The following is a 20,167-nucleotide window of genomic DNA, read 5'->3' as shown; positions in this document are numbered from 1 at the left end:
CCGCCCCCTCTTGCAAGAACGGACTAACAGGGTCAGTTACCCAGCCAACCTTCATAATTAAATACCGTTACTGTATAGGTAGAGCTTGTTGTGAAAGACCTATTACTGGATAATTCTGGGCACGTCAGAACCGCATGAGTTCACCGGGGTGGAGCACGGTCCGTCAAAATCGGCATAGGTTAGGTGCTATTGATGGAACATGGTAAGCCTATCTTTCTCCATATGGAAGTGTTGCGGGCACATAGAGATGTGGGTATTCTAAAATAAGATTCAATGAATTAGAAGCATTCGCAGTTTTCAATTCGTTTGTCATCATCTTTTCTCCTCATCGCTAGCCTGTTTCCAAGAGGAGGAAGAGAAGGTCTTGAGGCTCTCTGTTGCAAATCCTTTCTATACGTTATTTTTGATCCAATCTCGCACTTGGTCTGATCCTATTCTTTACTAATGGTTGTTGACTAAAGGATGCATGGGACTCTTTTTTCTCGTTGCTAGGCTTTCAACCAAGTGCTTTTCCATCTTATGTGAACGAGCTACGATCTCGCAAGGCACTACTGTAGAGCTCTTTGGGCCTGCCGCTGTCTCAATCGATAAACTTTGAAGATTAGCCTACTGAACGATTCTATCTTTTATTTAATGAAATGAAAAATGAAAATTTCCTACTGAACCAGATTATTATTATTTAATTTCAAGATTGATTTTCGTTGAAGAGTTCTCTCTGGGATGTCAGCGGTTCGAGTCCGCTTATCTCCAACTCGTGAACTTAGCCGATACAAGGCTATATGATAGCAATTTTTCCGATTCGGCGGTTCGATCTATGATTTATCATTCATGGACGTTGATAAGATCCATCCATTTATAAAATTGTTTCTAATAAAGTTGGTATACTATATTAGCTTCTATCTTCAATATATGTAGTTATTAATCCATATATGGAATTTACGTAGGACCCAATTCTATTTCTTTGATACATCTATTTATTCCCATGAATCTGAAATAATTGAGAGCATAAAGAGGGCCTTCTAATTCATAAAGAGGGTCTTAGAATTCAAACTAGATATCGGATGAAAGTGGTATGACAACCTCAAAACCCGGTCCCATGGGGAGAGTTTTCTATTTTCACTTGTTTGGCACATTTGTAACTCTATGGATCGAAATTGTCACCTCTGAATTAGTTGCAGCAATATTGAACACATGAAGTAGCTAAAGCATCCCAGATAAACATTGTAATAAGCTAACTTCATCATATTTTGAGCCGTGAAAAAAATTCAACAAAAGACAGAAACAAATCCACTATCTGTTTTACGTCAAGCAATACATGGAGTAACTCCGGGTATAGCAGTAAAAGCAAGACGTGTAGGTGGATCGACTCATCAAGTTCCCATTGAAATAGGATCCATCGTGTCAGTATCCAAAACAAAATAATATTTTCTTATAAAGAGGGCTTCAATTCAAAATTTGTTGTAGGCTCCCAAAAGATTGAGTTGCACCTGGGTTCAAGTCCAGAAATTTAGGGGTGATCATGGTTCAGTTATGGGTTAAGACCGAACCTCTAGGTTATATTTTAGCTCTATTTTAGTCAAAGTCGATCGGTTTTGAATATAACTATTTGGTTAATTCAACTATTGGAAAAGATAGTTCGGTTGTTATGGTTAACATGTGACTATTTAGAAAACTTTTGATATGGTTAGCAATTTTTTTACTATACAATAAAAAATTAACAAAAGTTTTCTAAATATATCATATTATATAAAAAAATACTATATATAGGATGGCCTAAATTTTGATTTCTGTTTTGTATGGAAACATTATAAGGAAACCAATGTGTATAATAACAATGATGATGATATTCACAATTATTTAAGGACTACCTAGCACAATGAGATTGAAGCATAGCATGAGCCAACATCTTCCCAACCTGAACTTGAACATTGGTGCTGAGGTGAAGCCCATCTGGTTGCAGTAAGAGTCCCTTTGCATCCACTGTCATTACATTTGGAAGGTTGATTGCCTGTTGAGCCTTTCTAACCGTTTCTACGTAAGGACCTTCACCAGAGGCCAAAGCAACCTGTAATTTTAAACAAAAACGTGTCAAAACAGAACATATAATATATACACACCCAAACATATTCAGAGAATACTTGTCCCATTATAAAATGTACGTATACAAAACAAGTTTTGAGTAAGAAACCACAATAATCTGTTAATCACATAAACACGTGTACCTAATATGTTTAAGCCAAGTTGGGTTATGCATATGTTTCTCTTTCTTGCTACATCTAACAATACTATGTAGAAATGTTTGTTGATTCTCTAATTAGAGTTGTTTTGTACAGAATTAATGCACATAATAAGATAAATACGTACGTGTGTACACACATATTACTAGAAAACTGATCGACGAAAAAATAACCGACGGATAGCTCTAACACCCCAATGAAAGTTTAAAAAATAAATTCATGAAGGTAGTAAAATCTCAAAGAGATAAATTCAAAGTATACTTTTAAGAATTTCAGCCGAAAATCAATGTAAAAATGGTCAAATACGAAAAAGCCAGTCAATGCTATATGTTAAGGAATATCTAGCGGTGGTAAATTGTGAAGATAATAATCTAATGATACTTATGCTGGTAATTCTTCGGCAACCACAGTTAATGATCCTTCGGTAACCAAAACTAGTGATATATAGGGATAAATTCTTTTAACTACGCTTCTTTTCCCTCGTAGATCTTCACCAAAAGATCAATGGCATATGCATCATGCATTCACCAAGGGACCACCTACTGACAGATCTATGTGGGGCAAAGAGGTGCCGGGATTACCTCTCAACTTTGTTGGTAAAACGTAACTTTATGTATCGTATAACCTAAAACTTAGATTCATCATTTTCATACAACAAAGCATTTTTTATATATAAAAAATATAATAATAAAATTGGATACCCCTTAATTCTTCTTCTAGTTTTGCCACCGGGACCACCGACGAAAACGTCCATTGTTGAAGGTCGTCTAATTTGTAGTGTTACGGGCGTCAAATAGAGTCAGATTTAACTAAAAATCTACAAGCTAGTATATAAATACATGTCTTACTATATCTGATAAGCACTACGTATAAATATACAAGTATTTATACAATTATTATCGGGAAAATTCTCAAATAGCCCATTCGTAGAGAGAGATTCCAAAAATGTCTCTTCCTCTTTTTTCAAGTTTCTAGATTTGTCCCTAACCTATCTCGTTGTCGGCAATGTGTTTAGACATTCCCAACGATGTGTTAGTAAGCAACAAGAAAAAGGCACATGGTCAGAAGTAGTCGTTGGCGACATGTCATCCAGCCCATCTAGTCAACGATAGTATGTTATCTGGCCCATCTAGTCGCTGGTGACGTGTCATGTTAATTTAACCTTGCATTTGCACATGCATGTAACGCATCGCCGACGATGTGTTATGTTAATAGGTCGCCGACGCTGAGATACGCAAAATTGATCAGCCATAATATATTACCGACGAGTCACCATTGATATCGACACATCTCGGGAGTTCCTCTATGATATTGGTTTATTCTGGCCACATGTCTTTTTCTTATTGACTTACTAACACGTCATCAAGAATATCTAACACATCGTTGATGGCGAGATAGGTAAAGTGGAAACTCGAAAAAGAGAAATTTTTAAAATTTCTCTAAATAAACTATTTTAAAAATTTCCCTTATTACAAATCTATATTTTAACTCGGTTAAGTAATTATGCATTCCCTTTAAAAAAATAAAAAGAAGAAGATATTTATGCATTCATGTGGCTTTTCATTAATAACCTAAGACAAAACAAGACACCTACCAAACTCGTGGTTCGTGGACCCTTCATCCACTGCGTGCGAATCGTGATACCATGTGTTATATTATATTTTCTTTAATCATTTGCCGTTAAACTTACAACTTTAACCTACACTTTAAAAATTAAAATCCTCGTTTTAAGTTAAACTAACCGTTACCAACTTTGCCATTAACTCAAGTTAACCTTAGCCGTTGACCAACAAGATACATTGACCGACCAAACCAGTGACCAACAACCATGATTCGTAGAACATTAACATTATGAAATCTGCAAAACTTGGTACCTGGATTACCGGCAGCAAAGGGGACTTCAAATCACTTCTCAAATCAATAAAGAATTTATGCAATCTCTCTTGATACAATTCCGCGTCACTTATGTTCAACGTATCCCTCTCCCCTTGAAACCACAACACCGCCCGAATCTCCCCGCCCCCTTTGACCGCGGCCCCCACCCGCTTCGTCAACAATTCATAAAGTCTCCCCCCGCGAGACCACTCTTCAATCCCACTCCCACCAATTGCACAAGGCACCAACCCGATCACCGGATACCGCCTCAATACCGCATTCGCAAACGCCATCCCGGGTCCCACCCCACAAGTCTTGTTAATATCAATATCCACATGAAGTGGTTCATGTGCATCCATCCATCTAAGATCACCTCCCAACCGAAATATCTTGCCAGGACTCGGCTTAACTTCGGGCGGGATTATTCCGTCTCAGTATCGGTCGATCACGCCGCCTCGTCCCGCCATGTTGCTTTGACCCGCAAGTATGAAAACATCTTTGATAAGATGGGTTGAACTAGAAGAATTGGTTAAGGTCACATGACTGGACCAATATTCGTATGTTATGATGAATAAAAAGAACATGGTTAGCTTAAGGCCAAAATTGGCCATTAAGACTAAAGATTGGAAATTTTGATAAAGAAGATTAATTGTGGGTGTGAATAATCTTGTATTATATTTCAGAAGGCAACTTCAAGTATTGTGATTGAAGCCAAGATGTGATTGTTTAGTTGGCAATATATCGGAATTCTAGTACAACACGAAATTAATTAATGAATGGTCCCCTTGTGAAATCAATAAAGAATGGTTGGTTGTTTTAATGTTTCTAATAATCATATTATAACCAAGGCTTTTCCGGTTGATAAAAAGTAATTGTTTAATTAAGAAATTAACAAATAAATAAAAGGGACCTTTCATTTTTTTTTTGAACGGCCAACTAAGTAACGCCGGGTACCCCGTACGCAGTCCCCAATGGCTAAAGGTAGCCCGAGCCGGCCACTAGTCCGGACGGACGGAGCCCCTAGCGGTCCACCTGTTGAGGGATTCATCGGATAAAACCCGACCCCCACGCCCGCCAAACGGCACGACAGCGAGGAGTCGGTAAAACCGGGTGAGATCAGGACTCGAACCCTGACAAGCAAGGGTCATCCCTCATATCTCCCATATAAGTTGGTGGTAGTGAGGTTTGATCCCCCTACCTCTCACTTGTAAAGTGAGTGCTCTACCATTAAGCCACAACCAACTTATGTAAAAGGATTTCATGTGTTATTTTACTAAAGAAATCGTATATTTAATACGAAAATTAAATCCCATTTATTAGAGATATTAATTACAATAATCAAGAAAATATGTGTTTACATTTAAATACAAGTGATTCAATATTTTAACTTTTATAACATGTAATCAACACCTATGCGTAATATCAGTTAATTAATTAACTAAATATGCATAAGAAGTAACTAACTACATATGTATTTTATGGATGTTATGAGAAGTTGGTTCAGTGGTAAGATGTTTGCTCTTTTAATATAGAGATGCAGGTTCAATTTCTACTTGGGTCAGTTCGAATGGCATATGGATTAATGAACGAATCAAGGTTTTAATCCAGAGTTCGAACCTGACAAGGTAGGGCGAGGGTTTACACATTTCATTAGGTTCCTACGCATCACGAGGTATAGTCTCACGGCGGTCGAGGAGTCGACCTTGGACGTTACCTCAAAAAAGTAGGTTTACACGTGAGATATTTACCGTTAAAAGAATTATCTATATTGTGGATGTAGTTTAGCGCTGCCACATGAGTCGTGTTTATGGCTTGAACCCTAAGATGCAATGTGTATTGAATGTTTGATGGGAGCAAAACCCACTTATGAAGAAATAATATGTATCAATAACATCCGGTCTCTTGCACCACCAATATTGTCCGTTTTGTTCACGAAGAGCTTACAAATTTGTTTTTGGTTGCCCAGGTGGAGACTTCCCAGAAGGTCACTCATCCTGCTACTACTTCCAGCTGAGCACGCTTAACTGTGAAGCTCTCCTCTCGTCCACTACCATTAAGCCCAAAACACGGTTGGTGATTGTAGAGGCATGACATTTACTTATGAACCAAGGATCTCTCTTGTCCACGGCTGATGTGGGATTTGCCTAGGATGTTACATAATAATAAATAATTGTGCATTTTTTTTACTTATAGGTAATCTTCTAATGAATCAAACATGGGCTTTTGATAGCCTCTTAATGATTGTATAAAGAGGCTACCTCGATTTCAGTTTAAATTCGTAATAGAATCATTAATAAGCAACTAAACAACTCCTAAGAGTTGGTTTTTGAATCATTCAGCATGTTTCTAAAACTTATTCATTAAGAGGTTCCATAAACCATTAAGAGATGCCTTTTAAATGAACCAAATATGCTCAACCTACCTCTGACCAATTCAGATGTAGTATTTAGAATCATTAAGAGGCTGCCAAACAACTCTTTTAATGCTGACAAATTCTGAAGTGACCTCATAAGAGCATCACCAATAAGGTGATTTTTTATGATGTTTTTTAGATGTCAAATGTCACATGGCCCACCAAACACACTATCTCTCTTATGTTCTCTCTCCTCTTTCCTCCACCTCCATCTCACAAACACATTCTTGGAGATTCTTGCACAAGAATCTTACACCTCCTTCTCTCCTCCACATCACCATATCTATCTTCTAACTCACCTTCTCTTTCTTCCAAGAATCTCTAAAAACATCCTATTGGAGATGGTCTAATGGAATCATTAAGAGGTTACCAAATAGTCTCTAAAGTTAGAGTCACTCAACAACACCGACTTTTTAGTATGCATATCAAGTAAGCATATTTCAAAAGATGTGTGGGCTTCATGACATTGGAGTGGTCTATCTACTCGAGACTAGGGCTGTCCAAACTGCTCGTCGCTCGCCGCTCGTTCATCGTTCGCTCGAATTTTGCTCGAAAAATGCTCGTTCGATTTCGGCTCGGTTTGCAAGTGAGTCGTTCGGCTCGGTTCGGTTTAAAAGCAATCCAAGCACGAGCAAAGCCTCGCTCGGTTTGGTTCGGTTCGTTTTGCTCGAATTAATTTTTATTTATTAGTTTTATATATAAACTTTATGTATATATATAAAAGTATACTATTTTTTAAAGTTTTTAAAATTTCCCTCTTTGGTATTGAATTCAAAGTTCAAATTTAAACCATAGCACTCGTTTTATATATATGTTTTATTGTTAACTATGAGTTTTATACATTTTAAAAGTGAAAGTTTAGACAATTTAGAGTTAAAAGTCTTGAATTAATGATATTTTGAAGTTTTAGAAATTTAAAATTGGAAACTTTGTACGAAATCAAGCAAAACCAAACCGAACCAAGCCGCTCGGTTTCAAAACCAAACCAAGTTCAAGCATAAAGATTTCGCTCGTTTCTTTAAATTCAATCTGCTCGGTTCGGCTCGCTTTCAAACCAAACCAAGTATGAGCATGCCCGCGTTTGGTTCGGTTCGGTTCGTGAACAGCCCTACTCGAGACTGGCATCTCTTTATGTTTATTGTACATAGACAATTTGTGTTTTAATTAAGGATTTGTAATTCAGGTGATGGACATGGTATGTTTTGAGATATATTTCCGTTGATATGCATACATTGAAGTGTATTTTAAGTTTACGAACTACGTTGCATGTGTGAACTCAACCGCTTTAACACCACGGCTCGGGCGCTACATTAGATTTATATGGAATTTCATTGATAGATCCATGAGAGTATCAATGTAAAAATCTAGCTAGAATAACCCATGACTTGTGAAACCATGTCCAAGTTTGCTCTCCATTATATATCTTGAAGGCTTGAGAAAGCTCTAGATCTAGAAAGTTTAAGAAATCTTGATAAAAAACAACTATACCTAATAAAATTTTGTATATAAAAAGGTATCCTGAAGAACCTGGGTACAGTGAAATGTAACTAAACCATACTTCTATCTCTTGACAATGCAACTCTAATATTAGCGAGCCGTGCCATTATGCTAACTATCTCCGATCAACATTATAATCATGTGTAAAGCATTCAAAAATATCAACATACTGCATTCTCAGTTTTAAATTTTTGTTCTTGATCTTACTGATAGGGATATTATAAATTTGTTCAAATCAATTACATCAACTTTTCTACTTCGAGATATTTTTTTTGTTTAATTAACTATGTTATCTTTATTCTTTTAATTTTTCAAGTTCTAAACTCTAAAGAAACGAAACCAATATATGCATATGTATATTTAATCATCTTTTATTAAATATAACTATACTAGGTTATTGACCCGTGTATGACACGGGTGAAAATATAGAAATTTTATACACACATATACAATTTGAAAGGGAAACATATTTTTGAATATGCTTTTTAAGATGACAATATAATTTATAATTGCAATTCATATTCATATGGAAACAAAGCTATTAAAAACATAAATTTACGAAAAAGTAAGTTTTATAATACGATGCTTACAAACATAACTAAAAACTTAACAACATAAAGTTCATAAAATATTAAAAGTTTTATTATAAAACATATTTGTTGTTTTGTTTGTAGCTATACCTTGTTGTCTAAAATAAGCATTTTAACACCATATTTACTCTTCACTCTTGATCAAGCTACATACAGTTGACCATGTGTAAAAACCGGGTCTCTCAAGTATATCTCAGTCTTGTGGGAGACTGGCTTTTACTTTTGTTAATGGTAGTTTCAAAACAAATTATAACGTGAAACTGTCTTCTGTTTAACTTGTTCTTCTTGATCTCTTCAATCTTCACTAAGGGTTATTGGAGCAAAGTATACTCTGGTACTATAACTTGCTCGAGATTGAACTTTGCTTGGAGAAATACTTAGAAAAAATCCACTTACTTCTCACAGGCAAACTTGAGATCCTCATTTATTTTATCTTTGCTCGACCCACCAAGCTTGCTTGTAAACTTGGTTTATGCTCAGACAATCAAGTGTTTGCTTGTGTGAAAACCGTACTCGATAGAATAACAACCTTGCTTGACGAAGCGTAGCTTGCTCGAAGCTTGACACTTAGAAAACTTCAAGAACTTAACCTTACTCGCATAATATAATTTGCTCGGGATAGTGAAAACTTTGCTCGAAGTGCCTGAATTTGCTCAAGTTCCATACTTAGCTATTATTGAGGAGGTTGAGAAGATTCCAGCCTTTTCTTATAAATTTTATTGGCCCAACAAAAAGGTAAAAAAGTATATAAATTAATGATATGATTTCTATCCGAATAACAAATTGGATTAAACCAAAAATACATCAAAACACGCGGATATAAAATAATATACTTCAACTCTTTTATTATTAATTCAAATCGGCACATAACACTGAATACATAAACCAACCATTTAATTTTAACTCTAAGTTTTATCTTCGAGGCCCATAATTCAATTCACCTTTTGTACTTCTCGATTGTCCGAACTAAACCGATGTATCTATGTGAAATCGATATTATATCCTTTAACTTATGAGGACATAAGTTACGCTAAGTGCATAAAAAGATTTATTAAGTGTTGGACAAAAACCATTATAGGTCAATCCAACCCGTGCCAAAATGTACCTGTATTTGAATAGTTACTCAACCTATATTGGATCGTAATTGTATTAAAACAACCTATCAACCCCCGCATTAACATTTTGACAAAATATGCAAAGATTAAAAAAACATTAATCAGGTTATAGTTAATTAGTTAAAAAAACAACTATATCAATTACTACCTCTCAAAGATCAAACATCCCTATCAACTTTATTATGAAATAGATAAAAACCTTTCATCACTAACAAATTATGTTTTAAATCTAAACGTTCCATTAACTAAACCAACCATATTATTGAAGTGAAAGAACCAAACCGACCAAATTTCTAGAGTTACCAAAAGTAACGATAAAGGTTCGAACTTCCATACGGGCCAATTCAACACCGAACTTTTGAGGGTCAACAGGCCCGCCCCTATGGACAACAGGTCCATCATTCTTTGACCATTCTACTTTCTACACACTCATATATTTTCTTTGCCATTTCTTCTCTTTCTAAATTAGAAGATTAGCTTATTTATTTTATATACTTTGAATATCTTAAATATTTAAATTCGTAACATCATGAACCCGTCTAACACAAAGTAGTTTATGGTGTAGAGAATGTCATATTTTACATTCTTCTTGGCTAATATCTTCTTCAACTTGACACATGCCAATATGTCATGACTGATATAACCTTGTCCTCTCCTATCCAAAACCAGAAAACAAAATAAAATAAGATACGAAAGAAAAACCCGTTGAATTAAATATTCATTGTTAAAATGATAAAATCAGAGTATTAGTATTATGAACCAACAAAAAATAGATTATGATGTAGAGAATGTCATATTTTACCTTCCTCTTGGCAAATATCATTTTCAACTTGACTCGTGTCATGACTGATATATCCTTGTCCTCTTCTATCTAAAACTAGTAAAAAAACAGAATAAAATATGAAAGAAAAACTCATTGAATGACATATTGAACTTTAAAATCACCGTATCCTGAACCAGTCTAAACAAAAAGTCAAATATGGTGTAGATAATGCCATATTTTACCTTCCTTTAGGCAAATATCGTCTTCAACTTGGCACGTGCTATGACTGATATATCCTTGACCTCTCCTTCACAACCAGAAGGAAAAAAACAAAATAAAATATGAAAGGAAAACCTGACCGATCATTTTTCCATATATGTTACGCATGAATACACATATGTGCTTAACATCGTTTGCCTGTGATTCAAATCCAACGTTCAGTAGAGTTCGTTACAGTCCCTTCCTCTTTTCAAAATTTTATATATTAATGAAACGATACTGAAAACATACATTGATACGATGTGGAAGATGTGAGTCTTAGACCCAAATATATACAATTAATCGATAGTGAGACATGGGATAGATGAGTATTTTAGAACACATAAACAAAAATAGAATGTATCTAAAAGTTTTTAATTGCAATATCAAACAACTGTAATTGTATTAACATCATTTGTAGAAAAAAGGGAAAGGTTGCGAGATTAAAGGCATAACACAAGACAAGTTTTAAAAGTAACTGTCTATTTTGAATTTTATACATAAAATAAGAAATATTAAACCAAAATTTAGTCAGTTACTGTCTATATAATAAAAGTTCTAATTTAATAAGTAATATTTGGTTGTTTCCAGATATATAAAGCCAAGTGAGTGTCTAAATTTTTAAAAACTATTCAAACTTAGGTCTATTTGTTATACGTAGATACAAATAATTGAAATTTAAAATAACAACTTTAATGTGGTATTATAGTATTTGTTAATCTTAATGTTCATATAACATATAATATCTATTGAACACAAATAAATGCATAATTATTAAATTGTCATGTTTGGTATCTTCAATATGTATTATTTAAAATATAATCAAAATGATCAAATCAAAATACCTGTAAACATTAAAACCAACTTTATTTACTCTCCTAAGTCCTAACTACCGATCTTATCGTCGATCACGCTTATTTAGCCAAACTCCGGTGTCGATTATACTTGCAGGATCTAATGAAATCATCATAGGATCGATGTAAAATAATTGCCGATTGAAAGAGGGATTTAGGTGATTAGGTTAAAAGGAATTGAATATCAAGGAAACCAGGTATTGAAGTTGAAACAATTGAATATTGGAAAGTTGGTTTTGAAACTTAAAGTTAAATGCTTACATTAATTATTAGTAATTTAATTTCTTTTTGATTTATTTAATTGTTAAGTTATTAGAGAAGTATAAGATATATTTGGAAACAAAGGTAATTGACCAATAGAGAAGGGGCATGTGAAGGCAATCTCATTTATTTTAATAGTATAGTAGGATTTAGTTTAAAATAAGTAAACTCACGTGTTATTCACATAGTCACTTTTAAATAACACAAGTTGTATAAAAATACAAGCATCAATAATTAAACATGTCAAGCGTGGTTCACGATCACCTCGTACGTGTTTTAATTAAAGTTTTTGGGAAAAATGTTTCAACAAAGTAGATAACCACCAAGCAATTGATTAATTAATAAAAAATCATTTTTGGTATATCAAACTTGTCTTTCATTCCGACGTTACACCAACCATATAGACTATAGTATTCATCAAACAAACAAACAGACCTTCAAAATCGATTGTTTACAACCCATTTTTATACTTCTAACTTAAGTATAAAATGTATTAAATCATCACAAGCCCACATGAAACAATGATAACAAATTAAAATCATATAATAGGAAGAGAGAGTCAGAGAGACATATCTAAGAATAACGAAATCAAATACTAGAGATCGTGATGTTGATGATAATGATCGAAGACAACAGGTGGGTAGATATAAAACAAAGAGTAGGGAAGTAAGGACGGCGGTAATGGTGGAGGTCACAGTTTCGGAGAATGGTGACTAAGACTAATCCGCCAAGTGCATATGCAGCAAGAACAATTCTGTTTTTTTCCTTTTTTGCTAACTCCTCTTGCTAGCTCATGATTTGGAATAGATGACTTTTGGATGGGAATAATCACGAATATGAATCGGTTTTCAGGAAAAGTGGGAGTATGAAGGAAAATGAACATGGTAATAGATGAGGGAATTTGAGTCGGATCTGAAACATCAAATAACTGGGGACGGTTGAAATTCAATCACAAGTAGACATGGAAAAAACGTGGTTGACAAATTATACATGTATGGATGATGTTATCTACTACCATTCTGACTGCGGGCGATGATGATATTTAGATTGATAATGAGAGGAACAATTGAAGAAAGGATATTGATGGAGATGACCAAAAAGAAGATGGTTTTAGAGCATTTGGTTGTTGCTAAACTTAAAAATTTAGCTATGACTAGACCGTTTTGTTAGTGTGGCATAATTGGAGGACGGTAAATGTGTTTTTCTCCACTTGCAAGTTGCAACCTCTTCTCAAGCTATGACGGTCCAATTGACATATTTGAGCCAAAGTAGTCATTTGATCGAGTCGTGCCATGTGCTTTGATGTTGGTTACGACCTGCTATAGTTGGTAGGTCGTGCGCTTACACTTGGTCTTTATGTGAGGTTGTTACCCTTCGCATTTTGGTTCTAGCATTGAAAGCATTAATCTAAGTACGTTTGGTTTGTTGCGAGGGTAGTTGTTAAGAGGCAATGATGAGTGAAGTCAAGACCGTTAATTTATTGGCGTGGCAGAATTGGAGGACGGCAGGGGTGAGATTCCCACTTGCAACCACTGTTGCAGCCATGGCGGTCTAATGGACAAAACCGAGCCTAACAAGTCGGTCAACAAATGTGTCAAAAATGATGTATTTTTGTTGATATTTGGATATACTTAACCCGTTAAGTATGATATTTGGACATGTCAAGTATGGTATTTGGCTGCAAGTTTAATCTTAAGGTACAAGTCTATCTGCACATCGACTTTGATAATTGTATGTATATAAATTCGGTTTTCTAATGGGGTTCCATTTTGGAACCCTAGGCGACGATGGACTGTATATTTACGAGTTGCCGGTATCCTTGGGGAGTGATGTGGTGGTGGATTGTTGTGTTCCAACCCTAGCTGACATTGTTTCTAGAGCTTTATAGATGATGATGTTTGAGCCTATTTAGGCTCTATTTTTATAGCGTAAAGATGTTAAAACACTGTAATTTTTGTAACATTATTTAAAGCTATGATGGTTTCCTGAGATTTATAGGCAATGATGTTGTTTGAGTCTGTTAATTAGTTCCTATTTTCTATAGCTTGAATGGGTTAAAATTGTGTGAACCTGTGGTGTTCAACCCAGATTACGTCTATGATACACATTCATTGACTTGCATAATCTTCATGAAATGAAAATAACTATTGCTCTTTAACAAATTTGAAAAATAACACACCATGCCTGCACCCAACCAAACCAATGCATTCAGATAGACCTCCTACTGTCCTACATATTACTAGGGGCTTGAGGTATTGCTGCTTGGATAGACCACATGTTCTTGCATGAGGAAGGCATCAGCTAGCATCCGACCAAGACGAACCTCAGCTGGGGTGCTAAGGTGCAGATTATCTTGTAGCAACGGCAAGCCCTTGGCATCTACACACCTAACATTCTGAAGCTTGATTCCCAATTGTGCTTTTCTCACGGTGTCCACTAAGGGTCCTTGACCGGATGTTATAGCTACCTGGATTAATAACAACCCATGTCTTTACCACTTGTCAAGAAGTTTTATAAACAAAGAAAAGAAAATGAATTAAGGGGAAAAAATAAATTGAAAGAAATGGAAATATATAATTGTAACTTCATGTTCTAGAGTTTGATGAAAATGAAAAGAAATGAAATAATTTTGAAGGGAGTCACAAGAAAATATTACTTTTTCTATTCAAATCCGTTCATAAGAGAAAACCGTTAAAAGATATAATTTGTTTTCTTCCCACTTTTTCCATTAAAAAACTCGAAAACACAAATGGATTTCAGTTTTTTTTGTTTCGTTCCACCTCTATCTTTAAAATAAATTCTATGAAAAACTAAACATAACTCTTTCGACCACATGATATACAAAAAACAAAAATAAACATTGTTCGGTGACACGTGGCATGCCGATAAATAAGACATTGTATCCACTGAAGTGACGACACGTGGCAAAACTAATGGAACGGCGACATGTAGCCGCACTATTTATGTTTTCACGTACACATAGCATGGTTTAATTAGTAAGTTGTAGCTTATAGCAAATGATAGTAAACACTAATCATAACCATTTTAAGTACACTTGCACATCCTCGTTTTTATACTTTCAAAATTCAAATTGTCAAGATAATATTTTTCTGGATGTAAAATTTGTCACAATGTAACATGTACCACATCAATAAAATCAAAAGCAACATATTTGTAATTGTATTAACAAGTGGTAGGCAAACAAACACTTACATGTACAATTGGAAGTAAAGGAGATCCAAGATCCACACGTAGATTATTAAACAAGTTGACCAACCGTCTCTTATACTTCCTAGCATCCACTTGACTCACCCGTATCACTCTCCCCTTGAAACCACAACACCCCTCGAACCAAACCACCATCTCTCCGAGCCACATTAGCCCTCTTCAAAACCTGCCTATACAACAGCCTCTTCCTACCCCAATCACTAATCTTGGTCCCCATGGGACCACCAACCGCACACGGAACCAAACCCAACGGACCCAAGTTCGGATTCTTTAACAACACCCTGTTAGCAAATGCCATCCCGGGGCCCACCCCACATGTGGCCTGGACGTCAATGTCCTTGTGGAGTGGCTCATGGGCTTCGACCCATGTGAGGTTGGCGGTTAGTCTGAGGATTGATGGGATGGGTTGGGTTGGGTTGGGATTGAAGTGGAACGACGCCGTCCCATGTGTGGTTGACTACGCCGCCTCGGCCGGACATGTTGCTTTGTCCGGCGAGTATGATTATGGTTTTTACTTTGGATGTGGAAGCATAGGTGATGGATAGATGGAAAACCAGAAGGTAGAGGAAGGCTAGCATTGTTTTTTGTTTATTGTTGAAAGTATGTGGCCTGTGTCGTTGTTATCTTTATTTTGTTGGGTATTTTAATCTCACGTATCTCAAGACTCAAGATGTTAGGATATTTAATAATGGAATCCTAGAAAATAATATCAGTTTTTTAAGTGTTATATAAAGGGACTATATAAATAGAATGTGATATTCATTTTACTAGGAGTTTTTTTATTAAAAATGGGGTGGGAGGAATAAATATTTATCAAAATAGGGAGTTTGAAACTTATTTACCAAAATAAGTGATTATATGTTAATTTGTCCTTGTCCACTCATTATCTTATTGTATAAAATGATTTCTGTTGGAAATTTCTCTTTGATAGAGATAATAAAAAGAATAGAACTAAAAAATGAAATTTATATTTTTATATTTCATCACGTTTTATTCGAAATAAAAAAAAATACTTTTTAAACTGTTTTCTAAAATTATTTCTTTTTATTTTAAAAAAATGATTTAAAACAACAGTAATATATTACAATTAATTTTTGAGTTTTTTTAATCTTTGTTCTTTTTAGTTATTGGTTTATTATAGTTTTCCAAGAACTTGTATTTTCTAATAATAAGGGTGTCAAAAAATAGAATTAGATTTAATATCAACGTTGCTTAGTCAGAATATGTTCGGTCTACCATCCGTACTAGTACGAAACCGACACTCGGAAAACTTACTATATCCAAAAAAATTTGTTGAACAATTTCGTTTCAGTAAAATCTATGCTAGAATGTCGAGAGAGAAAATAATCATAATTGTGAAAACCATAAGAACGAATGCGGGTACCTATCCCGATAAAACTAATAACAATACCGATGTTGTTCGGTCGGACTCATTTTGGTTTGTCACAATACTAGTACGGGACTAACACTCGTATACAAATCTGTTCTCAACAAAAAATATACCGGAATGTTAAGAAAAAAATAAATACAACTGCGTATTCAACTTTTTTTACTTAACGAACGGAAGTAATTTTTGCATATAATGATAAAAATAATTTTAAATTAATAAGAAAAAAGTATACTCTACGTAAGAGTTTTTTTAAATAATATACTAATTTCATTATTTTACTATATCGTGGTTTCACTAGTATTAATTTTTATATTGTATTTTATTTTTTAGCATAATAATTATTTTTTTTACATTTTGTACAAACCAATTGTAAATTTATTTTGGAGAAATCGGGAAGAAAAAAAAAGTAAGTTTTATTATATTTTAATCTACTTTTTTTAATAGAAATGATTTTTACTTAATAAAATTATGAGAAATTATAAGTGAGAAAAGACAAATCTAGACAAAATCACCTATTTTGGTAAATAAGTTTCAATCTCCCTATTTTGGTAAATATTTATTCCTCCCACCTCATTTTGGTTAAAAACTCTTTTACTAGTGAGAGGTATGAAGTTCATATCTTACTGTTATCAATTTATATATGGTATATGAGGGATGACCCTGGCTTGTCAGGGTTCGAGTCCTGATCTCGCTCGATTTTACCGGCCCCTCGCTGTCGTGTCGTTTAGTGGACGTGGGTTCGGGTTTTATCCAAGAATCCCTCAATAGGTGAACCGCTAAAGGCTCCGTCCGTCCGGACTCGTGGTCGGCTCGGGCTACCTTTAGCCAATGGAGGCCGCGGACGGAGTCCCGGCGTTACTTAGTTGTTCGTTCCAAAAAAAAAACCTTTTTAAGTGTTATAAGTTGTATAAATTAATTAATGGTTTTAGTGTAATCGGTTGATGAGGTTTTAGAAAAGTTTATTATGCGTCTAAAAGTTATTTTACCATAGTTTGAATCCTTAAATCAATGATGTCTGACATAGACTTGTTGAAATTCAACCGAAACCCTGTGGGAGGTTGTCGCAAATTTGTTGTTATATACGTGATTTAAAATCTGATATTAAATTAAATTAAAATAGTTAATTATCTCCGTCGTTCTTTAAAAGAAAAGAATTAATAATTTTTGTAATTATTTTGTAATTGAGATAGAAGGGTATTTATTAAAAAAATAGAAAAAGAGGCTAGTACTTTGTGAAATTAGCATTGGTAATAATGAAAATAATAATAATTTTTGTAATTATGTGTGAAGGATGTCTAAATACATAGGCATGAATCTTAATTATGGCATGTTAACCAAGCTACGGATAATACTAAACCACACCATTATGATCACAATAAGGTTGAATGGAACCATTGGGTGGTTCTCGTTGATCACACTAAGCAAAAATAATATGCACTCAATTAACATCACGATTACTTTCAAAAGCACAATCAACAATCATCACGATTACTATCAAAAGCACAATCAACAATCTATCAAGAGTTAGCGCAAGTAATTGTCTAACAAACACACAACAAAATTTACATTACAATGATGAACTTCTCATCCAGTTGTGATTAAAATTGCCTAGCCACGCGCATATTAATATGTACAAAAGGAGTTGAATCCAACATACCAAAACATCAGTTCATCCTTTGTCAATCTTTTATGCCATATCATGTCACACATAATTTGATTATTTAGCGTGTTTCTAAGAGTAAGTTAGCCACAACTCACACAAGTCCAGTGATATTTAAACATACAAAACGCGTACCGATCAACCAAATTTGAGAGAATTGGTGAGAAATTGATTGCATTTAATTAAATAAACTGATACGACCCTAGTAGAAGAAAAAGGATCAAAGACAAATATAAAACTGGAGAGAATTGGTGAGAATTGAAGTAGCCATTAGAGTTGACATATAATAATTTTATGATAAATATAAAATAACTTGTCCATTACGGTAAACTAGTAGGAGTGCCCGCGCGTTGCGGCGGGAACGCAACGGGAATTCGGTCGATAGTTGTTCGGTTTGTTATGGTACCCTTGTTTGCTATAGTTAAATTTAGATTCGATGCAGTTTACGATTTGTGACTGAGGTAGTTGACGCGGAAATGCGTAGATACACACGATTATATATCATTAGCAAAAATGAATTAAACACAATGACGTATTTAAGCTTTTTTTTTAAATCAACGAACGTAACTAAGGTAGTTGACACAAAAATGCATAGATATACAAGATTGCATTGATGAATCAAAATACAAAGGTGTTCAAGTTTCGGGTCAACCCAATTATAATCCGTATAAAAAGTTTTCATTTTTTACTCATGACTCGAATCTTAGCTCGATTAGTCATTCCCAGTTCTTCAATCTTGCAAAGGACATAGTTGTTAAAAAATTTTTGAAAAATTAGAAATGTAAAGAAAATATGAAACCTAAATATGCTGTAATCATCAAACAAGTACCACTGTCTAATTTGGTAAAGCTTGCAATTTGTTTGGTCAAAGGTTATGTTGTTGTCCAAGGTGCATAGTTACGGGCCGGGGTTTATATCGAGGATTCAATAGTCTTCGTTTTATACGAAAATGAGTTTCAACATTCCCAAAACATTTGTGTAGGTCCTACAAAAGTTTTCACGTCAAATGGGTTTAGTTAAGAGGTCAAAACGGTCTTGTAAAACAGATTTACTGATGTTGTCCAAGCAGGTCAGCCTGTTTACGGACATCGTTTCGGGGGCTTAAACATTTTATATTTGTCTTCTTTTTGGACAGAAGTTGGATAACATCATAACTTATTTTTGTGTAGTTTTTCTAGAATTATCTGAATTCGTTTGATGTGGTTTTATGGATTTTGTATCAATAAAATAGTGCTTTTCAACAATCGGGTTTAGTCGTTTGCAGATGTTGTTTCGGGGCATTAACCATTTTATTTGGACATGATTTTTTATGTGAAGTTGGGTCATATCATAAACTATTTTATGTATTTTTTGTAGAATTTTATGAATTCATTTGTCGCGGTTTTATGGATATTGTACCCACAAAATAGTGATTGCCAAAAACGTGTTTAATTATGACGTAACGGGTCAAAAGCATATACGTGAGTAACCAAATTCCACACTAATTTATATCATAAAGTTATTTATAAATTTAGTGTGTTACGACCATAAAACTGATTTGCTAAGTTTGAGTTAATAACTTTTATGAGGTCAAACTGCAAAGAGCAATTTAACCAAAACCTTTTAAATTGCCGAAAATGCCCTTGGTTATCGAGGGAGCAGCTGGAAACTAATATGTGCAGCCAATATTGAGTTTTTCACTTTGACAAGATTAGCCTTGGTTTAATATCATGAGCGAATCAGCCAGTTTTTTATAAAAAAAAATAAGAAAAAAGAAAAGAAAGAGTTAGAATGGAGCAAAAATAATAATAATAATCAAAAGACATGAAAACCATCAGTTTGGACCTCCCTTTTATAGGCGCTTCAAACCATTCAAGTCCCATATCTGTTAACTCGAACCATTAAACACATAACATCTTTAAACAATTAAATCAATAAAATGGCCTAAAAAACGATAATGTACCGGTGATTTCAACTTACCCCCAAAAGACCAAAGTATCCGGAAAAAGAGTCAAACTTTGACCACATTAACCAGTTTTCTCAACTT

At 34.4% G+C, this 20,167-nt stretch overlaps 1 long non-coding RNA gene and 2 pseudogenes across 3 annotated transcripts; 1 reads left to right on the top strand and 2 right to left on the bottom strand.

The window, feature by feature from the left end:
* Positions 1-1,402: 1,402 nt before the first annotated feature.
* On the bottom strand, positions 1,403-4,919 carry LOC143545866 (putative carbohydrate esterase At4g34215; annotated as a pseudogene). The gene is made up of 2 exons (XR_013137516.1): positions 4,112-4,919; positions 1,403-2,065 (listed from the first exon to the last, which is right to left on the bottom strand). The product of XR_013137516.1 is annotated as a putative carbohydrate esterase At4g34215 (transcript).
* Positions 4,920-14,102: 9,183 nt separating this feature from the next.
* LOC143545865 (putative carbohydrate esterase At4g34215) lies at positions 14,103-15,749 on the bottom strand (annotated as a pseudogene). The gene is made up of 2 exons (XR_013137515.1): positions 15,077-15,749; positions 14,103-14,330 (listed from the first exon to the last, which is right to left on the bottom strand). The product of XR_013137515.1 is annotated as a putative carbohydrate esterase At4g34215 (transcript).
* A 2,734-nt stretch (positions 15,750-18,483) lies between these two features.
* Positions 18,484-19,932, top strand: LOC143545888 (uncharacterized). The gene is made up of 2 exons (XR_013137521.1): positions 18,484-18,772; positions 19,063-19,932. It is a non-coding gene; the product is annotated as an uncharacterized LOC143545888 (long non-coding RNA).
* Positions 19,933-20,167: the final 235 nt, after the last annotated feature.

This window comes from Bidens hawaiensis, unplaced genomic scaffold, assembly GCF_021521415.1.
Source record: "Bidens hawaiensis isolate Kalapana, Puna unplaced genomic scaffold, B.hawaiensis_p1.1 tig00014095_1, whole genome shotgun sequence".
Lineage (NCBI taxonomy): Eukaryota > Viridiplantae > Streptophyta > Magnoliopsida > Asterales > Asteraceae > Bidens > Bidens hawaiensis.
Note: the sequence above shows the minus strand (reverse complement) of the source record. Positions and strands in the feature narration are given on the sequence as shown.